Below are 20,462 nucleotides of genomic sequence, written 5' to 3' on the forward strand. Positions count from 1 at the left end.
AATAGATCTATCTAACTTCTACCTTTAAATTGTTATAACAATTTAAAATCTAAAATAATCAAACTCTAGAAACAGCTGATAAGGAATTTTTAAATACGTAGATTCTATGTAGACTATATTTAAATAGAGTTAATTAGAGGAAAATCATTAAAAGCTGCAATTTTAAACATTATAATTCAGAGATCCAAGTCTAAGATATATATATTTTTTATTAAATCAATCTTATTTAGACTTCAATATTCACTATGTTATTAGAAAAACCTCCAACATGATTATATATTTGACATATTTATGATAATTAAAGCACGCTATCTACATTCCCACGCTCTCATTTCACATATCATCATCAATTTGAACAAGTTTAATATTGGAAACTGGTACCAATCGGTGTTTAAGGACCTACCAATGAGAAATGCGTTCAGAGTTCAAGGTCTGTGGCATCTCCGAGTGAGTAGGAAAAACTTGTTGAAGGCAAATTACTATTCCTGGATGCCACAATCGCTCTATTATTGTACGATTTGCATTCCGAGATTTGTATCTGATCTAGAGACCACCAACATCACTTGCCACCTTTCATTTTCGTCTCGCTGCTGCTATCTTTATCGCTACTCATCTCTTGACTGATTGCGCCATTACCTAGTGCATGCACAAATTAGGCGAAAGGTAAATTAGGGTTTCGATAGGAGATCTTGTTCCCACTTAATTCGATACTTTGTGAATTCTTCACACCTCCAGATGCGTGCTAACGACGTTTCTTAGCTGTTGAATTTCCTCGAACGTTTAAATAACTGTAAAAATAAGCTGTAAAATTACTTATTCTCCGAGGAAAACTTCATAAAAATGTTTTTGGTTTAATTTTTATGTTAAATATAGAAAGAACTGCTCAGATTCGGACGAATTCTGCGCCTAATTCAGTAGAATGTGGATAATAACTGACCCACTAAAAATCAAAACGGATGGGTATATTAGTTTTTAATCAAGATTTATCCCATCCTGACGAAAAAATTAATTAAAATTAGAAGGTTTTTTTGGCTAAATATTATCTTAAAGAAAGGCTAATTTATATTAATTATGTTTATATAACAATACATACAAAAGATGCTACTGGTTTATAATCGTTGTATCATTTTCAAACATCCTGTTACCAGAACTTTCCCTCTTAACACGCTATCAGAGTAATAAAAATAATGTGGCTTAAGAAAAAGGGCAGCTTTAAGCGTACTTTAGAGATAATTGTGACACGATAACGTAAAATTTATCTCCCATGGGTGAAAAAAAGAGACTCTAACTAATGTTGAATTAAAGGAGAGGGCGAGAAGCTTTAATGAGATTGAAAACAGCCAGGAAAAGAAGGGAAAAAAGAAACGAAGAAAATAACAATTACAAATCTAGTCAAGTAGACAAGACATTAATTATTACCGTTGTAGCAATTGACAGCATTATCCCGAGGACAAATGCAAACCAGTTACGACCAGTCGCACCGGTGGTCCTCTTTTGTACCTTTGTTCCCATAGTAATATTATAATAAGAATTAAGTTCGAGCGAACAGGACTCTTTCCGATAATTTTACAGCGAGTAGAAATCGGTAGAAAACGTCCAGAGATGTAAAATTAGCCCTACGCTATTCTGTTACCGATTCCCACACTACTATAATAACAATATTCAATTTGAAACCCGCAGAGAAAAATAGGCAGCTGGGAAGGGGTAAAGTATATATACGTTTTAATAGCCAAGCAAGACCGAAATGAAGACATGTCTGTGACAGAAATCTCCTCCCTCCGCTTGACAATCAAGATCACGTGATGCTGTCAAGGTACTGATTACGGTGGGTCCAGGCCTGCTATTATACAACTGATGAGGTCCCGATAGCAGATGGCCAGTTGTCCTTCCAGGCAGACTGCACGCTATCTCATGCGAATCCTTCATATTTTATAAAAATTGAACTCGACCGAATCGACCAAAAAAACATTGCTCTAATAGTTTAGACTTATATTACTAGGTTTTCTGACCCGCTAAACTATTAACTATATTTAAATCTATTGAACTTATTTTATCTCATATTTTTATCTTTCTAATAATATCTTTGTGTTGCTATCTTAGTAATGAGTCCATTATAATAACAATGTTATTGTTTGAGGTATAAACAATAGGAATTAATTAATTCGTACGCGACAATTTTATTTTTATGCAGAAAATTGTCGCCGTGATGACAATTTTATGGGAGATTTGGAAAAGTTTCCAAGTTGTAAACCCTATTTTTAGGGCTTATAATTTAAATTAATTATCTAACAATTTTTTAAATCGATAAAGTCTTCGATGCTTTATTGTTTTTCGCGATATAATGCCCTAAATCATTAAAAATGTAAAAACATGCATTTTGAAGCGTATATATGAAAAATTACGTTTTTCTATGGGATTATATTATATTTACAGTATTAATATTCATATAAAACATTAAACTCAAGATTCTTTGAAGGATAAACTTTATTAGAAGCCTTCTAAATTTAATAATATGAGTCACATCGAGAACAGAAACACGCTTAGAACGTTTAAAGACATAATTCAACATGCTGCTCTTTAATGAGATTTTTTTTTTCTTTTCAAACAACCCCTCTAGGGCTCATTTACTGGGCCTTTTTAGTATATTAGAAGCAAAGAATCATCACGGAGGGGGCCTTAATTATCAATTTTCCTTATCATACAAGGAATAACTCATTAGTTCAATACTGTTATTCACTCCTTATCAGTCCCCATACCCTCCATCCTAACTAATAGTTAACTTTCCTCCCCTGGTAATTACTTTCTTCTCCCCATCTCCTATCATTTCTACTCTGAGAATCACACAGATTGTCTAATTTCAGACCACATATTTAGAACTTAAATCATATATAATCTTACACAATTAAAAGCGATATAAATCTATATTTTTATAAGTTATATAGAATTAAATCACTCGTCTAAATATCGAAAATTCGAAAGAATTTAAAGTAATAAAGAAAAGATTCTTCCTGAGGATAGGTAAAAGGATACAAGGGAGAAGGAAAAAAAGGAGTTCTTGACATGATTTATGGGTTTATACGAGAAGAGATAGAAGTCAATTTATAATCTGTAAGAATTGTAAAAGCAAAGTAAAATTACACAGGAATTGTAAAATTGAGATAAGAAGTGAAGTGTAGAGAGTTTTTATATCGTCATTTAAATTTTTTTCTCCTTCCTCTCACTCTTTTCTGTTGCAAAAGGACTTTATACCTTCTTCGTCCATTTATCTCATTTATCTTTGTGTTGCGACTATTCTGCTACAAACAGAAAAGCCAAATTTCTTTTTTAAACTTTCCTATATTTCAATTAAGCCCGTATGAAATTTGGTATTAACTCGAAGTTGATTTTTTCCTTCAGAAAAATCGATTTCATATTGTCTTTATTGTTGAAATTTATACGAAATGTTTGACTTTTATTGATATTTATGTGAAGTTTATCCGAATATAGGAACGTTGTCTGTTTATTGAAAAATATATAAAATGTGACTGATATAAAAATAAGTTTTGCATCAGTTTTTTATTTAAAAAATGATGTGTTTTTAAGTAAAAATTTATAGAAAAGTGTCGATTTATTTGTGTAAATAACCTGTATTTTTTATGATTTTTATATGCAAAAATTGATATTTTTACGTACAAATTTATACAAAAATGATAATTATCTGTAGGAACTTTTTTAAAACTGAAATTATTGAGGCTATACATACATAATTTTATGATATTGTAATAATTAAAGATGACTAGTCAAATTGGATGGAGGCCCAACTTCCTTTGCAGATAGACGATAGAATATTTATAAGGGATTATCGAGCAAAGTAGTGCATCTAAACTACTGTTATAGCTACTAAAAATAATGGTTATATAATTGTGGATTCACTGCAATAACAAGAGAAAGCCCTTGAGAGAGAGAGAAACTGTCGATACTGCAGCATTCTTATCGACTTTATTTTCGCAAAGAATGGTAAAAATAGGCCAAAGCTTGACTCGGAAATTCACTTATTTCGAAGCTAATGTAAAATTATAACCTTCTAGTCGAGTCACAACCGTTAACGATGTTATACCCTTGATTTTACCTCCAACTTTTCGTGTGTAAATTGTACAAAGAAAATGTGTAAACATTTAGGTCATGGACATAACTCGTAATGGCAACTTTTCATTGAACTGTCACTTCCTAGATACGCTCTGATGACTAAATTTATTTATTAATATGTTAATAGGATGTTTAACCTTTGAGGAGGCCCCGGAAATTTCAGTATAGTGGCCCCCGTCGGGATAAATCATTATTGGAGTCGTTGCTCCTAGACTTGTGGCTCTCCTTTAATTTGATGTTCTCGCGATGACTTAATCGAGTCATTTTTTATACAAGGATACTTTTCCGCTACTATGGCCCCAAAAATGCATTAAATAACCCAATTTAGAGATTACGGTAATAAATCGTCCCGCATACATTTTAGAAAAACGGTGATTTGATCTTTAATGAGCCTCTACTAATAGATTTTGACTGCGACTCGATCATGCTTTAGTTTTTAATCTTTTTGCACTATTATAGGGCTTCTAGGATAATATAACACGGCCTTATGACTTCTTTCGTTCCTCATATTCGATCGCCAGACTTTTAAAAATAATCAAATAGAATTTATATGGAACATATGGTCCTTGTAAGCTTCGCATGCAACTGAATAAACGATAGTTATTTGGGTAAAAAATTGACATATTATATCAGAAGTTTACGCGAAAATGTATTCAATTTATAAAAATAAACAGTAAAAATGTAAAAATTACTATTCAGATATAGAAAATGAGAGAAATAATGAGCAAAATTTACTTAAAAGTATCATGTGTCACGCGGAAAAATGCATTTTCTGATAATTCAACGAAATAAACTTTAATAAGAAAATGGAATATTTTTATAAATTAACGTGTCAAGGTTATATCATAATTTTAAGGAAAATGCTGTTTTAATAATAAAAAAAACAAACTATTTTTTAATTATAAAAACATTAAATTTTTGTTGTCTTCCTTCGGAACAGTCAACAAGCGCTTACAAGTTCTAGTTTTTTGGAGAAGAGCCAAAATACTTGAATGTCTCGTCTCCCGCTGGACAATGTTGGAAGTGGGCCATGGTCGAGTTCTAAAGCAAAATTTCAGTTCTGCTCAAGAACCGAAGTCGGCTCGAGTATAAAATTAGGAGAAATCTCCAAGGTGTTGCTTATGCAAACAAAGTAGAAGCGTGTTAGAGCCGAGTGAAAACACGTTTTCTCTTAAGAAAAACCGAAATTTTAGGATAAAGATAGGCTACAAAATAATAAAACGTAGAATATATATGTATAAAAAGCGTACAGAAACATAAACAATGTGGCTTTGTTTTACTCCCTGCTTGCACAGTAAAGCAATAGCGTGACGGAGCTGTGATTTATTTGAAAGGTGGCATCAATCTAGCGGGATCCATTCCCTGCTTTGATAAGTTTAAACAGGTTGAAACACAATTCAAACTGATTTAAATTGTTAGCGGGTGGTAAGAGTGGGTGTTATGTGATTCAGAACTCTCAAATAGACGTGGAGAGTTACCAAAATAGAGAAAGAGTAGAATTTTATTATGTACGGGATATAAAAAGAATCGAAGAAGCTTGTAAAATAACCATGACAAAGGATTGGGCAAATCTTATAATTTTCCGGAACAAACGGGTAGATAAATCCAGACAGGATCTACTAGAAGACAGAAAAAAATTGTTCAAACAAGTTTACGAAAGCGAGAAACACATTCAACAAAACACGAGTGTAAAACAAAGATGATAAAGAGTAAATCAAACATTAAACTCGAGATGTCGGCTCTTCAAGGGATCTAAATTAAACACATACTAAATTTTAACAGGGTCATAGGACTATTAAAAAAAGAAGCGATTCAAAACGTGCCAAACATAATTTAAAGACTCTAAAAGTCCAGACGAATCTAATCAGGACTCGATATTACTCCTTTAATTAGAGGGCAAAGCGTCTCAATCAATGAAAACATCAGGTAAAGTGCGGTAGACATTGGGTGTGGCTTCTGTTTAGCCAAGAAGTCATGCAAGCCAGGAATTAACGAAGTATGCCCCGGCGGGGTCAACTATTACTCATTGGTTAATTAAAGGAGAGCAAAGGACTCGAACTACTAGGGCCTGTCGCAGGTTTCCAAGTGTTCCTTTTTATAACCTTTAAGGTAGATTTTTATGGCCTGTGCGATAAAGCGAAGAAGAAAGGGGACCGGTCGGTCATTTGAAGAAGTAAAGACACTCCTGGTGATCCTAACACGATCATTATCCAGATGTCATGTCAATAAAACTACTTATACATGGATAGTTCCCTTTTTTTATACGTTAGAGTCGAATATCCTGTCGCAGGGCTCCTCCTCCGAAATATAAACTGATGTCGCAGATAAAGCGTAGTTAATCATTTTGCTATACTTCGACTGATGGTTGTAATTCTTTCCCCCTCTTTACTCCGCCTAAGTGCGTGCGGGCCCCGGAAGGCCTCCCTTAACGAGAAGTCTTGTGGGGCTTCTATAAATCATTATTCTAACCCGTCCGGAATTCAAAAGGTAGTACGATTAGGAGAAAATCCAAAATTTACGATTCTTCTTCATTTACTCAGTTTTTAGATGTACATTTTCTTTTCCAAACTTAAGGCCACGCGAGAGTTTACCTTTTTTTAACGTACATTGAAGGCCTTTCAACAATAAAAACGCTATTTTAAATGTAACCGTATAAGATTTTAAGGTCGTGTGATTAAGGTAAAATCCAAAATTATGACTTTGCTTCATTTAGCAGTTTTAGATGGGCTTTTGCAAACTGTGGATTAGGACCCCCTTCAACATATACAGTTTTAAAATGATTAAACTCTACACATATTAACAAAAACCTTCGGAAAATATTAAGATTTATTGAAGAAAATCCGAATTTATGATTTTGTTAGAGAGTTTTAAATGCCATGAACTTAAAACACGGCCTTAGGACATGAAACCGGAGCGAGAAACCACTTACTAAAATAAGAAATCTAAATTTTAAGGCTGTTATCAAGTGAAATATCGAATATCTACTGTTTTTCTTCGTTCGTTTCTCAATTTATCGATTTTAAAAGATTTTTATATGAAATTTTTGAACTATTTTAATAATTTTTAGCGTGAGTGAAATGTCTTTTATAATAAAAATTCCCTGAAAAATTTAACCCATAAATTATAATCATGGATAAGAAAAACAATTTCGAATTTCTTGTTTTTCTTTCTTCTAAGTGCTTGTGTTGTTAAAAAAGTTAAGGCTATCGGAACTCGTAAAAAAAGCTTCAAAAGATACAATCCTAATCAGAAAGATCCTTTTTTTTCTGCGAGGTTAAACAAACCCTGATGGATTTCGTTAGGTAGATTTCTTATCTGATAGATAAGCGTTAGGACCCCCTAAAATACGCAAACTGTTCCACCGAGTGTGGGCGAAATCACGAATTTTTTGGCAATCTTCCCTTCAAAACAAAACCTTTCATTCTTCCACAAAGAGAAAGCTTCGTTTCTACAAAGGTGGGGCCACCCAGAGAGGGGGAATTTTCGGAAAAAGTTGTCTTTTCAACACTGAAAAAACGAGAGCAATGGAGATGAAGAATATCTTTCTAAAACATGAATTTCCCATCAGACGTCTCGTTGAGTGTTAAATTATCTACATTTTATCGGGCCTTCTATTAGTCTTCGTCAAAAGTCATTTTTATCTTGATGAAGTGGGCACGAACTTAGCCCTTGAACCACTACCCTACCTCCACAACCTAAAAACGCTTGGCTCTTATCCGCGTTAGTACGAACCACCGAAAACAAATCCAATAGCGCTTTATGACCACCAAGCGGCGGCTCCTTTTCTTGCTATTATAGATCGATCACAATTGCCCATTATGAAAAAAGTTGTACTTTAAACATTATTGCTATAGTGTTAACACCATACTATATAGGTGAAATATTGATTGGAGAAGTATTGATTAGTGTAAACAATTTAACAAGTGTAAATTAATATTATAATAACCTAATATAGTCTAGGATTTAAACCACACGATACTATAATGCTTTAAGCTCTATATGACGTTCCCTCTTGTTGCTATAGCAGTAAGTTATAGTGGAAATCGATTTTCAAACCTTAATTACTTTTCGAATGAGAAATAATAAAATTGGCTCGTAGTTTATGATATAAGTAACACAGTATAGTTTAAATATCATAAATTAATATTATAGCAGCATATCGAGATTTTAAAACAACATTTAGAAGCGTTATAACGTCCATTCCTGCTTTTATAAGACAGTTTCATAACAATGGCCGCAAAGTTTTATTTTCGTTTCGCATGTTGATAAAGCTATTTATCACGTTAGTTATTGTTATTGTGGTAGCACGAACAGATTATTCCATTGTTACTGCAGAAGCATAACAAGTAAAATGCGTCCTTTATTGTAATACGTTTGTCGATTCTGCGTATCCTGTTACACTATTGTAGCAGTATTATCATCGCTCCAGATGTTCACTCGAACTTCGATATTTATTGCTAAGCAATACACTTAAAGACCGACACGACAGGTAAGAGTAACAGACACCGGCGAGAAATACTACCACAGCAACAAAAAAAGGGAGCATCATCCCTCCCTCCCCGCACACGTCACTCCAAATAGAAGGCGTCGTGAAAGATGGCAAAGCGGAGCGTAGCAGCTGCGTTACAAATTTGCAGCACATCTACCCTGACAGACGAGCAGCTGACACACCGCATCAAGCCCATCTCTAGTTCCCCTTCGTCATCCTCACACACATTTCGATACTTCTGTAGTAATAACTGACTGCAGGAAACAAGCAACAAGCCAAAAAAAGGAGAAAAATATAAAACTCTGAAAGGGAATATCGACAAGAAACTCGATAAGCACTCCCTGGAGCAAAAGAGGGTCTTACTAAAGGAAGTAACTTTATACGAGGTTTATTGTTTCCCTATCAGCATAATCCCTTAGTAGCAAGGTTACGGTCTATAACCTTACATATTTCTGGACTGAAAGGGGTTTAGGTCACTGTTGTAAGAAGAGATCTGTGCCAATTAACAGTACTGTTTGTTAGACTTCGCCCTCCTACTGATAACTCATATTACAATATATAAATAAGGTCAAAGGTCAAGAAACTTCTCCCAGCTGTGGCCGCGCTCTTAAGATAGACATATCGCGACTATTCGATCATTATCGACTCTAGTTTTAAAGTCCCTCGTGTCCTACGGGGTGGGGTTTTTTCCCTAGAATCGCAGACGAGGTGGTGACAATGTAACGAGCGGGTTAGTGAACTCGAACTCGAACTCGTTTGCCATTATCGCCCACCCTTGTTTATGAAACCCTTATTGAGTTCTTACTCATCAGTAAGTCCTCGCCCGCATACCTGCAATCTTCTCCTGGTGGAGTACTAGTAGTAGTGGCAAGTTAGTTTCGCCCTGCTTTGCTTCCCTTTAGAGAACCTTCAAGACGATGTTCCCCACAACAGTTAAATTACAAAGCCCGTATATTGTTTAAATGCAGTAAAATTCAAAGAAGAGCATCAAAGAGGGGGTCGTCAATCTCAGGGCGTTGTAGCACAGCTCAGAATTAGGAAAAATAGTAGAAAATTAATTTGAATAACATTATGTAAAAAAGCGTGGCTTTGAGACTCCGTATGACTATTTTATGTTGATTAATGCTAAATCTAAACAAATTTATCTCCGGAGAAGAAAAGATTCTGTTGGAGAATATCCGTGAATTGTAATTGTCATCGGGCATCACCTCTAGCTTTCATATCTAATTTGAATATGACTAGGCTAATTTTAAGGCATCACCGAGAAAAATATGAGGTCCAAACAATGCATTAATCCGCTTCAAACTTGACACTGAATTAATTAATCCAAATGCATGCTTTACAACGCGGACGGCATCACCTCGTTCCGCGATTTTGACATAGTTTCGAGCAAACTAACAAGTTAAACATTATTAAACTAATAATATAATTTAAAACGAATACCAGAACAGACACACAGGACGTAGCGTTGCTGAAACGCTTTCTGAAAAGTGCCCATTTCTAAATTACAATTATCGAAGTTGCTATCGAGTAAAAAGCAGATACGAAGCTCTCTGTAAATGCGTTCTATTGTCGTGTTCTTAATCTAAAAATGGGAAGAGATTATCTCTAATCCTGTGGTACATCTTCCTGTGTGGTCGGTTCCCCCTTTAATCTGTGCAGCGTTGCCCCTCTCACGCAATTAATGGCCTTCTTCCCTCAATCAATGGATAAGAGGAATAAAGTGCAGTTGTCACATGTCCCGAGGAAGCATGTTATGTCATCTGTGCGACAAATGACCCATCCAACAAAAGGGCCTTGTCATTTCTAACCCGATCACGTCTAACTTTATTACTCGCCACACTCCCGATAAAAGAAACTCGAAATTTTAATTTCGACTCCGGTAATACCTTCTAAATAGATAGAAAAATGAAATTTTCTTCTTTTTTATTACACTTACCTCTTGGAGGCCTCTCAGTTAAAGCATTTTTATTTCGTTATTAAAGTTTAACCACATTGATGATACCATGAAGATGAAGTAGGATTATTCGTCAGAATGACGAACCAAGCTTACATTTTGTGTGGAACAGGTTTAATTTCAATCATAAGAGCATTTAAAACTCGTCTTTAAAATACCTGCTGACGAGTCAGATTATGTTTTTGTTTAGAAAATTTCAGTTTGATTACACGAAATCAACACGCACGCCATTTTGAATGGTTTATCCGTCTAAATCCATAGAAAATTCAATTTCAATTACTTACAGTTTACCTAAATTCTAATATCACTGACTACGTTTCATCAGCGCGAAAAGGATAATTTTAAATTTTCAGCCCGTTGGGGATTTTTATAGCTAATATTACTCGCCGCATTGGCGAGTAATATTGCCTTAACTGAAACTTCCTCTTTATGCCGAAAATCAAAAATCTAGGTCGTCTTTCCATCCGCCGTTAAGAGATTTAATATTGTAATGGCATCAGATAACCACTTTTTATTTGGAAAGTAATGTAATTCGATTAACCGTGGTAACCAGATCTTATCTCCGAACTAATTTAATACTTTTCCATTTCTCTATTTAGTAAAGCGCGACCAGCTTTCGCTCGTATTTTAAGAGTTTTGAGGCCCTTTGTGACTTGTATGTCACCAATAGTTGGTAATACCATCATTCTGTCACTGGGCGTGTTAACGTTCTACACGTGATGCCCTTTGCCCATTCTGGGGTCAGCTACATCCCCTATGTAAACACCTCGTTTAATTTTATAAGTTATGGGTTTTATTACTAAATATTGGATTACTGGACTTTTTATTTACGATTATTGGGAGGCCCAAACTATAATTAAAGTGCTAGTTTTGACCCTCTCTTTTTCTATTTATAGGTAAACAAGTAATAAAATGTACAAAAGTCAGACCCATTAAGAGATGTAACTTATTTGTTACATCTTTTAATGGTTAAGCTTTTGTTGAGAGCTTGAATCTTCTCGGAAAAATAAAAAAAAAGAAAAATTGCTAACCCACATGCACATTTTTAAGCTGGCACAGTTAACATGCAGAGTAGTTCTCGGACCACACTCCCGTATATAGCATGGCCTCAACTCTTAAACAATTATGTTATATAGTCTGAACGCCTTCAATGGGCGAGTTACTTGGCACAACTTGACCAATTGGGGTCAGAACTGCGGAGGGGGCAATTATAAGCGCAAGACCTAGCAATACAGTTTGTTGTTATGCTTTCCACCTTAAAAGTTAGGAAAAATTTTACAGAGGTGATGGGACCAACACGGAGAATCGACCCGGCTCCACCCTGATGTCAAATTAATCAAACAATTCTGTCGACCTCTTTCTGCAGACGAGTCGAACTTTCAAAAGGAAACCACCCACGACATCCCGGGGTGGTTGAGCCACGACGAGTATTTGTAAACTTCTCCAAATCATGAATTATGAGCGAAGGGCTCTATCGGAGTGGACGGACATGGTTCTTTCTTTCTTCCCTTCTTTGTAATTTAGTTTCTCTGCTGGAGACAACACCTGTGTACACAATGATCTTGCCCTTCCCATTGATCCCATTACTACATCCGCTATCGTGTCTTGATACCTCGACTACAGTGAATTAATATAGTAGTAGTAGTAGCACTTCCGTTTCGTTCGATACATCTTGAATTGCAATAACGAAATTATGGGCTCTTTATCGGTGGAACGGGTTAATTAAATAGTATTATGGCATATAAAAATTGAAATTGACTCGCCAAACTGGCGAACAGTGTAAAAAACTCACTCGCCAACTTGGTGAATCCAAAAATGGGATAAAAACATGAAAATTCGTTTTAATATTCTTATGTTTATGCATGGTTCGGCACCAAGACATATTCTTTATTATAAAATTTCTCTTATGCCCTAAAGTATTAAGAGTCGTCGTACCGTTGTGCTATTACAATAAGAAGTATTTTGTAAAAGGCCTCCCCTAATGACTAACAACGAACCGAGCAAAAGGTCATCACTTCACTCAAGAATAGGAGAGAGCAACTTAAACTACTACAGTAACTAAAAGTTTAATTGGCATCAAACATGTCTGCTAGATACACTTGATAGACGTATATTTGGGTCCATTAAGTGGTCATCATGTCAAAAAGAACAAACTTTGGGAGGTCTTCAACTGACACAACTCCTCATTGAACGGACACTAATTTAAGGGTGTGTTTAAATATTCAAAAATCGGTACCTCCCAGTGACGTCATATCACGTGGGAGGTCTTGACGTCATGCCGAGTAAAGTATAAAAGTCGGATTTGTTACGTTCCTTTTTTTTCTTTCTTCTTTTTTCTGCAACCAACTCAGATAGAAAGTAGAAAAGTCATTAACGGTTTAAGGTCTGTTGATTCCATTTTTTTTCCCTTGCGAAATCTTACAAAATAATATTTTTCAAAAATAAATTGTACAATTGTAGAGAACTTAAACGTTATTTAGAGATTAAACACACTGCCACGGTGCATTATTAGTAAATAAACTCTGACTCACCCCGCGGAAATAATTAACAAAGAATTTACATATCGATGCGCTTGATTTATTAAAAATACACTCTGACACGTAAATTTAACCAAGGGCGTTAGACAAATAATTTAAAAGAATTTAATTTATTTTTTATGCCGTTCTCTCGACTGTTTAATTTATTATAACTTATCGCCAGAAAGGCGAGTGTTTTAACTAATTATAATCTCACTCTCTCTCGTTACGTTTAGTTTATAATTACTGTACTCATCTCGAATGCATCATTTGCCTCTAATGAGCAATTTTCACCTAATGCATCCCAGCATCTAGATAAACAAAATGGCGAATCTATCGATAAACTTATTAGTCATTTACAAATAATATAATTTAAATAAATAATTATTTAGTTTAATTTATTAAAATTTATAGTTACAAATTCACCCGACAGAACTATGTTTAATGTAATGTAATGTAATCGAAGTTAACTCGCCGGGTCGAACACATCGATTACTTTTAGTAAACAGCTTCGGTTTAATGTATTTAAGTAGAAATTTAATCATGTATGAAAGAAAGAAACAAAAAGGTGGCTTTGTATACGGGCTCATTTTTAAATTAAAGTCCAAGCATCACGTGCCATACTCGTAATAAGTAAACATATTTTTATTCTGCCGTCGAATTTGTTGAAAAATTTACTTTTAAAACAACCAAATGAGCTGGCCAGCGGGCATAATTATGCGCCGAAATGTGCTTAATTTATTATAGTTTGCTTGCCAGTTCGAAGACCTCAACGCCTTAGCAAACAAACCTTAACTAATCTGTGTGATACTTCAATATTTACATGGAAAAAATACTTATTACATAAACAATTACAGCGAATTTCATTGGGCAATTCCCGAATCTCTTCTATGTAAAGTAACATTCGATATTTTCGAGTCGCAACCTCTAATAAACATCAAAATCAAGAGGAAAAAAATAAATAAAATGAAAAAAAAGCAAAAAGAGTAAGATTTTTATTAATGCCAAGAGGGTATGGTTTTTATAAAAAGAAGTTTTCATGGCTATCAGTTATGGTCGGAGTGAAAGACAGATTTTTGCAGATGTCGGCTTCGTATGGTCGAGTAGTACATTAAATGACAGCAAAGACCGTCCTCCTGCACTATCTGATTACGTAGGAGCCGGGCAGAGAGTAAAAGGAAACGATGCCTGGTATGTGTGACAGCCAGATGCACCACACACAGCATATCGAGTCATTTGCCATTATATAACGCTTCATTTGTCACTTCTCTTCTTCTTTGTATCGCACAACATGTTATCATTATCTGAATTCGATAAATTATCCCTCTACCTTTAATTAAAGATTATATCGTTTTATTAATATAAGTTAGGCAGTTACTTTAGTTCTTCGATTGATGAGTCTTCTATTTTGGGAATTTAATGATTTTTCATTGTTTATATTGGCCTAAAGCCTATTTAAATTGTCTAATGTAAATTTAAATTGTATAATTAATTCTCCCCTAAATGAGTGATTGAAATTTAAGTATATAAATAAAGCTTTGAAGAATGTATAAACAATTTTTTTTCTACTCGGGATTGAGTTATATCGTGAGCCTTAATTGTAATAATATAAGCATTATTTGGATATATTTGCAAGCTGAAATGTAATCTTTCGATATTTAATCTACTTCTGTGAAAAAAGGCTTGAATAATTAATATAATTAAGCCTTTAAAGGTCTAACTGAAACCACATGTTTAAGAATTAAAAAGCCTTTAAAAAACTCTTGAAATTGAATTTTTCTTGCGAGATTCCTTCTGAAAACCTTTATAATGAATCTGAGATCCCATTTAAATTATTTGAAGTTTCTATGCACAGATAAATTAACTTTAACACCCTTTTCTATGCTCCTTTAAGTTATTTGAAAGATCCGTTTCAAACTCATTTCTAAAAAAGTAGTGCCTCATAAATACATTTCTGTCTTATGTGAGGCTCCACTTATAGACCCCATGGGAATATTTGTGCAAATTACATCCCGTATATATCGTCAGCAGGAAACGGATTCTAAAGAAGTTAACTGTACCCTCCTACAAGTTAAAAACGGTTGTAATCATCTAACTTTAAATATATGAAGCAATTCATGTAGACGAATGCAGTTAGCCATTGTTAAGAAACAAAGAATCAAAACTCTTTGTATTATTTTGTAACCGTAGCCGTGGGTGCAGTGTAGCGAACCCCGTCAGCCCCCTTCAACCCTCGAGGGATAGGGGGAAAAAGACTAAAACATCTCTTTCTATAATTATAATTGCAATAACAATCTAACCAATGACTAATGGATAGAAAATAAGTTGGGTAAAAGTTTGAGTATTTTCATCCCGGTTGTAATTACGTTTTACCTATCGACCGAAAGCTAAAAAAAGGATATCGAAAGCTCATTGTGTTCGTGCAAATGTACAAAAACATTTATCATCTGTACATGAATTCGAATGACAACTTCTTATATGAAGTAGTGTTCGTTGACTCCCAACAATCACTTGGGGGGAATTTGTGTTCTGAATAGTAATGTTCTACACTATAGGAATTGATAAATGGATAGTCTATATATCCAATTAAGTATCGAGGAGGAAGAAACGAAAAAAAAAAATGATTTGGCGTGTACCAAAATTGTATAAATTTACCAGTCCCCAATAAACCTCATCGTAGTTTACGATGGAGTTTGTAAATTGTTTCTGTTTTTTTCACGTTGATTATTATGAAAATTCTGCTTGGTTCCAGCATCACTGACATCCAGAATTTGTTACTGATGAGTTGATAACATTTGTCTTTGATTTTTCGTTAGATAAAACGTACCAATTTTAGGATACAACGTTGCATCATTATCAACACATTGGCGCCTACTTGCAAATACGGATAATGAAGTATAGTCGGGAGCGAATGGAAACGCGTTTTCTATTTCTGTACATGCGAAATGTGTTAAAGAATGATGTTTTCATTTTTAGAAGAGAGATAGCTCCTAAACCTATGCAAAACGAATTTCTTTTCGTTATTTATGAATTTAAACTTCTAGTTTAGATTTCGAAAAAAAAACAAGAAATAACGTAAAATACAACCTGTCAAAATAAAAAATCAAAAGTTTGAAGCATCAATAATATCAAATAAAGATAGCGATGAAGCGTATATCTAAGACGATTTGATATCCACTGACACTATTATTGTACCCTATAATTTCTCCAAGTTGGAAAGCAATTACATTCGGATGAACACACGTGAGTAGAGAGAAGTAAAACCAGAACTAATTGTACATGTTTTCGATCAAAAAGCATTTGGATAGTTTGTAGGACCAATGACTTGTGTGGCACCTAAATGAAAAATAAAAAAAAAATTACAACTTATGAATGACTTTCTTGTGCTACCTGTTCACTAACTGGATTCGTTATTTAAGAATTCAGAAGTTAAAAAAAAAAGGAGAGAGTAAAGAAAAGTTCCTTTATATTCAAGCCCGACAATTTAACAATTAGGTCTAGGTTTAAGTAACTAGTTTCTGCACCGTATCTGAGTGATGCAGTACAGAAATAACTTGAGATTGTCCATTATTTTCTTCATATGTTCCGCTCCCGGACATACTTAGGATTCTTATTTTTCATTTGGGAACCTTTCCAAGTCGGAAATAAACAAAAATGGCGTCATTTTTATGAGTTTGTTTGTGTATTATGATCAAAGGATACTAGAGAATTATGACTTCTTCTTCGCATAATTGAAATTGTTTGCATTGATGACAAAATAACTAACGAAATTGGAAGAACAGAACAGAGTAAAGAAGAGAAAATGTTAATAAAAACTAATTACAATCGCTTTCATTCAGAATTTGTGATTTTTCTATCGCATTTTAAGTGACATTCGAGCTGTAAATTATAGATTTAAACTGCGGAATCATTCAAAAAATTGGGGTTTTATTACGATTCCTTTGGCAAGAAGTTGAGAAACCGATATAAAAATCTCGCATTATGAATAAAAACGGCATACGATTCGCAGGTTGTAACGAAATTTGGCATCAAATGTATGAAGGGAACATGTAAAACAAGAGTAAAAAAAATTAAAATAGCATAGAATTCAGAGCTATGAATGAATCGTAAAATATCCAGTAAAAAATGAATGATTTAATGCGAACAATAATTTACGGCAATTAATTCGTAAGACAAGCGTTGAAACAAATAAAAATCGCGTATAAAAAAACTATGTAATATTCGATTTCGGACTAGAAATGTGGTGTAATTTAACGGAAAATTCGCATTTCGAATAATTCGTGTAATATTATTTTAGTGATCTGAATAACGATAATCGATTGCGGTTGAAATATTACTTAATTTAGGTTAATTTGAATATGAACGAATAAGAAAAATAGCTACTTGAGTGAAAATAATTGAAGAAATATTATTAGAAATGCCGTCAATTGAATTAAATTATAATCAAGTTGAACGAAAAGAATAAAAATTGAATTTTAAAAATGTTCTTGAACGAAAATCGAGTTTTTAAAAAGTAAAAAACACGAATTAATTAGAAGCGAGATAAATATTTTACAGGTTTTTAAAACCATTCTACCGAATGTGAAATGATGTTTAAGATAAGGAAAGGTCGTAAATTACGTTAAATCTTACAAAAACAAATAGCTGAAGAAATAAAAAAAAGTTTTAACACTGTTTTAATTAATCGAACAAAATGTCGACATTGAAATCGTTAGAGGGGGAAGTTGTTAGTTGATTAGTTTAATCACCCCAACTAAACTCATTCCAAGAAATGATTGTATCCAGATGACGATTAGATGAATAGGTAAAACTACTATTCATTCAGCATCGATACATTTTAATTAGAACGTTTCTGTGCATTGGGGTGTTCCTCGTCCCTAAAGGCACTGTGCCCTCTGGTGCAGACTCAACGAGTTAATCAAGCAAAGCAATAAAACGTAACAGGAATGATGATCCTCAAAGGTATCTCCTTCCCTAAACAAAAAAATCAATTTAAATATTTCTAACGTGAATTAGGAAATTCTTTAGTTAAACCTATACGTGTTTAGTTGGTGAAGTGTCGTGCTTTCCATAAAACTTAACGTACAGAAATGTGTCGAGAATCATTTTTTTTCCAGGCTAAAGGTAGTATGTGTCACGGGTAGGGATACAATAACATTCTAGAAATGTCGGCATGCGATGACCTAAGCTTAATCCCTTCCAGCTGATGACTAAGCTTACGAGGCTTCACAGAAATCACTTAAAAGCTACCCAAAATGTCGTATAAAACAAAAAAGTAAAGTGGCGTAATTAAAATTCGAATGTAGATTCTAAGCATTTTTTTTTTTAAATAAATTACCCGGGATTTCGTTACGGCTTTGCTTACATAATTGGTGCTTCTAATGAGTCTAGTTCTTGATATAGAACCCTAGGGGTCCTCCAATTCCCACGAGCAGCTGTTTGTGGAGAATAGTGAGGATCGATAGCTCAATATATAGAAGGGCTCTTGTTTTACGTCTGCTGCTGACAAGCAAATCACGAATTTTGATTTTTATCTGGCAATATAGTAAAAATAATTTTTTTTTGGGTGGAATTTGGAGATGGACATATGGCTCGCCGGCGGTGTATTCTTATCTGGATAGATTGATGCGATGATTTATCTGAGAATCACCTGCATGTGCTTGATATAGCCAATTTGCTCGCCGGCCACTTATGCAGTTGGTCAAACAGAAAACTATCTTTGTTGTCACCAGCCTATCCAGTGAATCTTTGGTCCGGAACTAATGCCGAGAGACAGTTAGACTAGCGTGAAACGCAACGATGAACATGGAAAAGATACTTGACCACAATATTAGCTAGTTTAACTGAAAACCCGCTGAGTTATGAGGCATCTACTACATTAGAGGCTTTGTTACCACATAATAGATTCAGGGGGTGGATTTTCTTCATTCTAATCTGTTGAGAATCGTAAATATCAGGCTTTGATAGTATAAAAAAATGGGTCGAGTACTAAATTCCGGCAGCTGAAACGGATTATAAAAGCAAGAAGAAATAAACTAGTAGTCTAAGCCTCAATTAAAGTAAGGTTCTGCTTCAAAAACAATATTTAGATTGGATGATGCGAGTTGTTTCCAAATTCTGCATTGAAAAAAGCCCACCCTAGTTGAATCCTCTCAAAAAAAAAGAGATACGAAATTAACAATAAAAATTTTCCGAGCCTCACTTAAAAATTAAATCTTAGCCATTTTAATTCAGTTAGAGGGTCTATATTTATGTAATCATCTGAACTGTCATCAACGGCTATAAATTCTCTGGGTGTGACAGTGTGACTCTTTAAAAGCTACACACCTATTTATAAAACAAGTTGAAGTGCAGCTGGACAAAACACGACCATTAGAATTATATTTGTCTACATTTATAGAAACGTCATAGCCTCAAGATATAATCAAATATGATGAAGATAACTTATATATATGAAGATAATTGTTGTTACTTGCCAGCTGTGGATGTAGGCAATTAAAGAAACGAAATTTGAAGTGCATAGAGATTGATAGCTTAGCAAATGACACAGCACGAATCAGATCCTGTTCTAGAAACTTTACCATTTTTTTTCTCTTTCTCCCTCTCTTCTTGCTTCTCTCTCTCTTTCTCTCGCTCTCAATCGTATGGCCGAAGGGTTTTGTTATTACAGAGGAATTAAAATTGCTAGTTAGACATCAACTGCTCTCGTCTAATGGTTGAAAGCTTCGAGGGCAAACCAAGATGGCTAACTTGTTGAAAAGTCGCTATGTCTTTATAAAAGCTATCATGCAACTGGATTGACTAGAAAACTTTTTAAATCCTACTTTAATCTAGTAGATTTAATGTTTAAATTTAGAAACCGCAAGCCATTTTATTTATGGAGTAGGGCAGCGTTCGATCAAAGAACTTCCACGACAAGAAAATGGCTAAAAGTAACTTCTCGATTAAAAGAAAAATTGTCCAATAACAACATATCAGTTGTTTATAAATTGAAAATTCTCGTCGTATATTATTATTAACAAAAACTCCTCGAGGGTTCTTTTCTTGTTTAGCTTTCCAGTATAAATTGTATTGATAAGAATTGAAAGGACGATAAACAAGTATAAAAATTAATAATATCTACAGTAAGAGTCGCTTCTAAGAAGACGAAGATGAAAGGGAAGCGTCGCACAAATAGTTGTTGTTCCAACTTGTTAAAAAAAAAAGGCGCACAGCGTATAATCCCATGAGGCAACCCACTTCCTGTAATTCAAAAGAGAAAGTTAGGGACTTTTAGCATTTTTATCTGGGGGAAAAAAAAACATTTTTCTGTAAATTCTTACAAGGATCATTTTTATCAAGATAAAGATTTTATATCTGAAAAAAGAAAAATCTG

Source organism: Centruroides vittatus, unplaced genomic scaffold (genome assembly GCF_030686945.1).
Source record: "Centruroides vittatus isolate TY-2023 unplaced genomic scaffold, ASM3068694v2 contig_1050, whole genome shotgun sequence".
Taxonomy (NCBI): Eukaryota; Metazoa; Arthropoda; class Arachnida; order Scorpiones; family Buthidae; genus Centruroides; species Centruroides vittatus.